The sequence below is a fragment of the Halyomorpha halys genome, unplaced genomic scaffold, assembly GCF_000696795.3.
Source record: "Halyomorpha halys isolate HHAL.00 unplaced genomic scaffold, Hhal_1.1 Scaffold447.1, whole genome shotgun sequence".
NCBI lineage: Eukaryota > Metazoa > Arthropoda > Insecta > Hemiptera > Pentatomidae > Halyomorpha > Halyomorpha halys.
The window spans coordinates 559293-567128 of record NW_027107551.1 but is presented as its reverse complement, the minus strand read 5'-3'; the positions used below and the strand labels follow the sequence as shown (position 1 = coordinate 567128).

The 7836-nt window shown below is 29.3% G+C and overlaps 1 long non-coding RNA gene across 1 annotated transcript in view; it reads left to right on the top strand.

The window, feature by feature from the left end:
* The first annotated feature begins 4637 nt into the window (after window positions 1-4637).
* The window catches only part of LOC106682857 (uncharacterized), an 18537-nt gene continuing 15338 nt past the window's right edge, over window positions 4638-7836 (top strand). Inside the window, exon 1 of the long non-coding RNA XR_010842997.1 lies at window positions 4638-4729. This is a non-coding gene — a long non-coding RNA (uncharacterized lncRNA). The remainder of the gene's footprint in view (window positions 4730-7836) is intronic.

Sequence of the window (7836 nt, the reverse complement as noted above, 5' to 3'; positions counted from 1 at the left end):
GAAAGTTGGAAGTTGTAATATCAAGAAAAGATATGAAAAATGTAATTATCTTTCAAACGTGATTTTTTTATTCTTCCAAGGGGGTATATTAATCGTCGTGAAATATAATAAGAAGTGAACTGGTTTCCAATGGAACCTGAGAGGAATATATTTTAAAAGATACGTTAAGTTTATGCCTTTTTCTCATCACTTTATTACTTTTTAGAATGGTATATGTCAAATATTTGTATTTTTAAAATCTTCAGATTTCTAATGGTATATTATACATCTGTATTACTACTTTAATTTTTTAAATTTTGTTTTCAACATGGGAAAGCATTTCTTTTTTTTCATCCTTTAATTGATCTTCAGATTCTTTCATAATTTGTATCTATTGAAACCTCTAAGACTAATCGATTGTTCTCAAGCCAGGTTTTGTTTATTTATTGTATTCTTAGAGGATTACGATTATTTCCATTCCACCTTGTAGATGTTTTCTTCATATTTATTGTATTATTTTATTTATATTGTCTTTTTATATTGTGGCAAAATTAAGGTTTTAATGATTATCCTGGTATCTTGGTTCTGTTCTTGACAAAATATTTACATGGAACCCTCATACCAGACTTAAAAGACAAGAATACAACTGAAGATTTGGCCAATTATATAGACTACTAAATAGACTCCTCCCGTTAAATTGAAATCAAACTACAGATCTACAATACCATACTTAAATCTATCTGGATATACGGACTTTAACTATGGGGGACAGCTAAATGTTCGAACATCGTAAGGCGGATCTACATGTTGGCCAAGCCGTGGCGAACTCAGGTATGCGCGAGCATGTGGGTGCGTGGCTTGGCTGGTACGAGTTGGCCTATGCTCGTTGCCGATCCGTCGAGAGTCGGTTTTCTGGACATATATCAAAAGGGGTTCGTGAGAGCTCTCGTGTGGCTTCTTCACCATTGTTCTTTGTTTAGTTGCAACTGAGAGCTGTTAGAAGGTTAAAGGTGTTTGTTGTTACTATTTATAATAAGTTTTATATTTAATCTCCTTTCATTTTCTTTTTTTTTGTAATAAAAATAATATAATCCCAGTGCAATAGCTGAAACCACTTGTACGTCCACCATGCTTGCTTCTCTGAACACTGACATTTGGATAGTCCGCTCGGACAGTTCCTTTGTTCACCGAGCATTTGTACAAGCTTCCGATCCGTGGCGAGCGACCAACATGTAGATCCGCCTATACGTAAACAATCTCTTCAGTCTAAAGTCCTTTGGACAATGGTCAAAACCCCATATTACGTTAATTAATTAGACCTTTCATCATGATCTCAACATAACATTTATCCTTGATCTCATTCCATCCAAATGTTCGACCTTCCAGCCATTGAAGTTCTGACAATGACCAGCCTCTCCATACAAGTCGTGAGCGTCTGTGGCTCTAGCGCCCTTCCGGGATTGGGGAGTCCTACCTTGTCATCCACATGTGGGTAGCGGGGATTGAGTTCAACATGATTTATTTTGTTTTTGATTAGATTTATTTAGATTAATTTTCTATACATGAGTTATTTACTAATTTTACTATCATTTATCTATCTAATTTCATTTTATTTTATGTTCATCCAAATTTTATTTTTGTTATTTTTATTTATTTTTTACTCTATACATTTATTTTTCTTATTGTATTTTGCCTATGTATAAATGGTGTGATTGAATATGTATAGCTTTAACAATCATTTCTTTTGAGTGTGGGAGATTTTATTATTATCTCAATAATACAAACCGATTTGCCTATAACTAAATACTTTGTACAATCTTAAACCATTCTCTGAAATAATTAAACTATTCTCAAAAGAAACTACCAGTTTTGTGAACAGTTATAAATATAATGGCTAAATGGAAGCAATAAATAATTTATTATATTTCATAGTTGAGTAAACACATCAATTTACATATCATTATAAATATATATATTAGTATTTATTTAGATGATCTATTATCTTCCTCTTTATTATTTAAACAAATTCTATTTTTTGAAAAATACAAATATATTTTTTTTTATTTCACTAATTTATTTTTACGAACAGAAAACACTTTTTCATCAGTAACTATTTCTACCGTCGTATTATTAAATTATTATGTTCTTTATAATTTCTTAAATAATTCTTTAAATAAAGTTATATACATCTATTAGCACTAACAAAATCATTGAAGTAGATAAATTGAATCTAGAGTGATAATTCGAAATAATTCTCACCACCAATCATCGTACTAAAAACTTTTTATTGGTCAACAAAATAAAAATAATAATAACAAATAAAAATATTTTATAAATCTTATACATCTGAATTAATAGGAAGAAGATCCTGGAACTGGTATTAGTTGAGCACTGGAATTGGCCCGACCCCTGTCCGCCAAATCCGAAGAACTAAGAAGTGGTTCCGCCTGGGAGAAAAGGTAAACGATTGGTTGGGTTAAAGTTGATGAAATGACAGTTTATTATATTTACATTAATTTTAAATCAATTAAAAAATTTACAATTTTACTTCCGGACTCACCATTTGAGGGAAGATTAAGGAAAGAGAAGAAGAAGAATGCAATCCAACACAATAAGTGTAAGTGTTCTAAGCATTCATTCATATCATAAATGCAGGAACAAAATAGACGAAAAAAAATGTAAATGATAACAAGATCACTCCTAAAATTAAAAAAGAAATATATATACTAACAAGTAAATATATAATAAATAAATATATTGTAATATTCAAAATTTATTTTAAATAAATAAAACGAAATTCAATTGTTTTTATTATTCTCAGATTTAAAATATAGCTTTGAAGATGACAAGGTTTAAATTAAAAGACTAAATATTAAATAGATACGAGAATTTTATTTTAAATGATATATAATATTATGGGCTCTTAATCTCCGGACAATCGGAACTGAAAGAAACTTAACTAAATTAGTGGCTACTTTTACAAATATACTTAAATTCTAGGTAGAGAAAACTAACCAATTATATATGCTTCTATGATGAATGATGATTCTCGATGTCTTCATGCTAAAGATGCTACCCCTGACAGTATCTAAAGAGTTGGTCCTCTTTCTAGCTTCCAGGATACGTCCATTCCACCGGCGATCCAAACAAAGAGTCTTTTCTTCCCTCAATTAAACTATCTTGGATGACTGGTGATTCTTTATTTCTTCTTTCTAAATATCTACCACTAATAGTAGACAAAGGGTGGTCCATGATTCACGATGTATATTTTTCCTTAATACTTATTATCGACTTCTAGTTTTTCTTAAATTTAATGTAAATACAATTATGATACAAAATAACAAAATTTTATAAAATCTCTTGTCCTCAACATAACAGCAATTCAACGGACTTCCGAAGGACGCGCGCCGCCATCTTCTTTATTTTGAATGATGTATTTTTACTTCATATTTCACTGATGAAAATTGGTCAGCTTGCTTTTTGGACTAATACAAGAAAAACATCAAATATTAACGTTGATACACAAAATAAAATATAACTAAAACCAACTATACATATAAAAACAACGTTTTATCAAAAAAGAGGATATTACAATATATAATAAAGTTAGGTAAAGTTCTTTGTTTTACTTAAGTTAATATTTAGTTTCTTTATTCTTATTTTTTTTACTTCTTTCCATAACTTTAATTTTTTAATTATTACTATTAAATTAAATTATTTATATTTTTGTGTTTCAACACACAAATGTTTCCCAATTAAGTGTACCCCGAAGGGCTCCGGAGGGTTTATATTAGAAAGATTTATATTTTTATTTAAAGTTTTTAGTATTCATATTAAATATTCTTTTTTTTTCTTAATATTTATTTATTGCTATTTACAACTGTACATTATAATACATTTAGTAAATCTGATCTAAGTTAAATTGGAGCGTTACAGGCGTGTAGAGAAACTCAGAGAACCCATTGGTAGCACTCTAATGACATTTTACATTAGCTGGTCTCGTAGCCATCTTCTTTTCAGGCGCCTCGGAGGATTGTCAGGAATGGAAGAGGATGCAAGATTAGAAACTAAGGGGTTTGAGTGGTTAGAGAGTTTATAATGGAAGGAGTGATATCTGGTTCGGGCTAGATCGGTTACATAAGGAACATTAAGGTCTTTATGTATGATTTTATTTGTGACAAAGTAAGGAGCATTGAGGATTTTACGAACGAGAGGAATTCGAAGGTTTAGTGGAGCCCCAAAGCTCAACTCCATATGTCCAGATTGGCCTTATTACAGTCATGTAGCTCAGTCTTTTGTAATATGTTGGAAGTTTAGACCGTTTGTCTAGTAAGTGCTGTAATAGTCGAAATCGACGTGCAGTTTCCTGTCGTAATTAAATATTCTAAATTAAGCTTTTGTGAACATGGGTCTTTATTTCCTTCTATCAACTTATCTTATTCAACTGGACTTTCTCTCAACCCTGCAGATCACGTAATTAAGGATTTTGCAACTTCAAGCATTGCAAATGTTGAGATCTTTAATTTCGAAGTCTGTATGATAAATCATACGGTACGATTCATATACACTTCGATTTAAGGCTAAGAACTGAAAAAACTAAACACAGATAAGGAATTAACGAACAAATGCATTGAATAAGTTATCACTGAAATGGTAGAGGGGAGGGTTCAAGGGCTGCTTCCCAACTGATACGGCACCCAGATTTCAAAAAAGGATCTGATTTTATTGAAAATGGATTGCATGGCTGCAGGTTAGTAAGAAATTATGTTTATAATCCTAAGTTTCTTTATATACCGATGAATAAAAATATTTTTACGTAATGAAGGAAACAGCTCCAACATTATTATGTAAATGCGGGTAGCGAAATTATGGATTTTATTGAAAATAATGATTTGTTTTCTTCTTTAAGTATGTTTCCTAATATCTCTTATTGAAAACGCCATAAGTCAAATACCCAACAAGGGTCATTTGCACATTTAAACATAAGCATAAAACAGTAAAATACAACATGAAAATTATGATTATATAACTTTCATTCTTGTTTGAATTTTAATAGCGACACTGTATTAACTCATATACGTAAAATGATGTTTTATATGTTATAAGACTTCATATGCTACTTATATTTCAATTACGGACTTAGCTCTCGATTTGTATATAGCCAACTTCTTTTTATATAAGATCTACTTTTTATCTTATGTGTCGCGATCGACTTGTCATAGGCGTTGTCTAAGTGGTAAGAAGGGGTGTGGAATACATACTATGTTTGTACACAGTGTTTCAGTATAAGGTGCATTCCAGCGGGGTATGGTTAGATAAGTAAAATATATGTTCAAAACCATTTTTTATTTTTTAAATCACTTATTAAGTTTTCGAGATATAGGTTCATGAATAAAAATGATTTCCAGACCCAAATTTTGATAGCAGCATTCCGTACATGCGTTACCTAAAAAATTTCGTTTTCCGACACTTTTTCAAGATAGATTTTTACTAACTTAAAATGCAATTTAATTTTTTTATCAACTGTAATGTATAGGTTGTATTTGTTGGTAAATAATTTGATTTCAATACTTCACTTCGCGTTTTTTTTTTGTTGTTTTTTTTTTGGGCCAGGGAAATGTATCTTGAATGATTAATATGACTTACTTTTAATATATCATTAGCTCGCTGAATACAGATCGTATTAAAATACAGATAAACGGCTTATCTACCTACGTAAAAAACAGCAACAATAATTGAAAGGGTCAAAACACTCACATCCAGAGAATGTAAAAAAATATGAATAATTAATAACTTTTTATCCATATGAAATTTGTCTGAAACTATTGCTTTAAAGTTTTGTATTCTACATTCGCTTCGAAGTCCGTGGTACAGGGGATTCCACTCCAGACATTACGAATGCGGTTAAGTCTAGAAAACAAAAATTGAGAAAATTAATGTTTTTTGATACGTTAATTTTTTTAATTCTTGGTTTATTAATTTGATCAGAAAAGTATTTTTTCTAAGTGTAAGCTCTGAAAAAAAAAAACAAGATATATGTAGAATGTGTAGATAGAAACATAAGTATTTATTGGAATAATGGCTGCATCTTAAAAATGTTAGGACTTATATATTTTGGCAGCTGAAAAAAATGAGAAATTTATGTAATAATAATACAATATGGATACAAATAACATTTGTAGTTATAAGTTTTATGTTTATTCATCATAACAAACATCTTCTTCCGAATTATTTAAATGTAAATTTTTATCTCCACGAGTTGTTCTTAATGTCCTTTAAAAGTCGTGTTTAATTGGAAGTATATACTTTAATAAACTCATGACGTCTTTTTTTGTTTCTTTTGAAATTGTTCTGCCACTAGGATATAACATTGGTTGAGTTATATTTTTTTTAATTCCTGGCCTACCTATTTTGGGGTTTTTATATCGATTACATGAAAGGTATCATCATCCTCAAAATTATTTTTGAACTTAATGCCGCTTAAGGTTTACCTTTCCAGTTTTATCCATCGCATATTAAACCAACTTCCTGTTCACTGACAAGGTTTATCATCAAATTTCTTTGCAGGAATTATTTTTGTATTTTTATTTCTATTTTGATATTACTTACCTTGTATCATTTTTAGTTTTTCAGCATTTCGAAACTATTTCCCAGGATTCCTGCTATGTTTTCTACCAAATTTTCGCTCATTTTTATTATTTTCTACATTTTCGTTATTTGACGATGCATCAGGATCAATACGGTTAACTCTCCTTGAATTAGGATAAATGAGCGTATCACTTTCTTTTTCTATTTCTCTCGGAATTTTTATCTTTAATACAATTACAATAAATCTTTTTTATTATTTTTAAAAAGTCAGAGTTAATACAGTTATTAATGACAATTTATTTACTGTTTTTGATAAAACAATAATTTTCACAAATACTTCAATATAATATTTTTATTTTTTAACCAAAATTTAGATATTTATAATTAAAAGAAAGCACGTACTTATAACTCGAACAATTCTAAATAGTTATAATTTGTTATGTTACTGTAAGTAGCAGTTAGAGTTACTATAAATTAGTTATTTTTCAGTGTTACCAACAAATATCGAAAGAAGAATAATTTAATTTTTATTTGAAAGTGTATGTAAAAAAATATTGATAAGAGGTGGACTTCTTCACAATGCCTTCTGAAATTATAATATAATATATTCAGAAGCTACAATAAAAGGACTGTCTGACCTAGAAAAAAGGAAGTAACGAGTAAACCCTTTAATAACCCAGAACAATATTATTTATTGCATCAAAATGTACAAAAATCAGAAAATATCAAAAAATGGATTTTGGCATTGGCTTCAGAGCGACTCCTTTAATAAGAATATATTAGCGACGTTTCGGGGTTTTATTTTTCTTGTTTTCATACCCTACAGCTAAAAATAAAAAAATCTGAACTAATTATTGAACAATAAAATTTACTAAATGCAAACTAAGGTTGATAAAATGAAACATCACATACAATTGTTTAATAACTGATGTATTCTACATAACATGTGTCAACTACTTTAGTAGTTACTAATTTTTCTCTATTAATTAGTTATCTAATAGAGAAAAATAAAATGTTTTTTTGGGAGGGTTTTTCAGACTCTAACTGTTCTTTCAAACATGTATTCAATCAATTAATTTATCTTTTGGACATTTATTATTAGTGTTCCAATGCGATTACGAGATTAGAGTAATATATATTTTTTTTTAATAATTTATTTATTGTTATTTACAACTGTATACATATATATACAACAAGTAAATTTGCTGTAGGTTACATAGTGACATGATAAAAACATGTGGAGAATCTACCCACTGATAGAACTCCAAT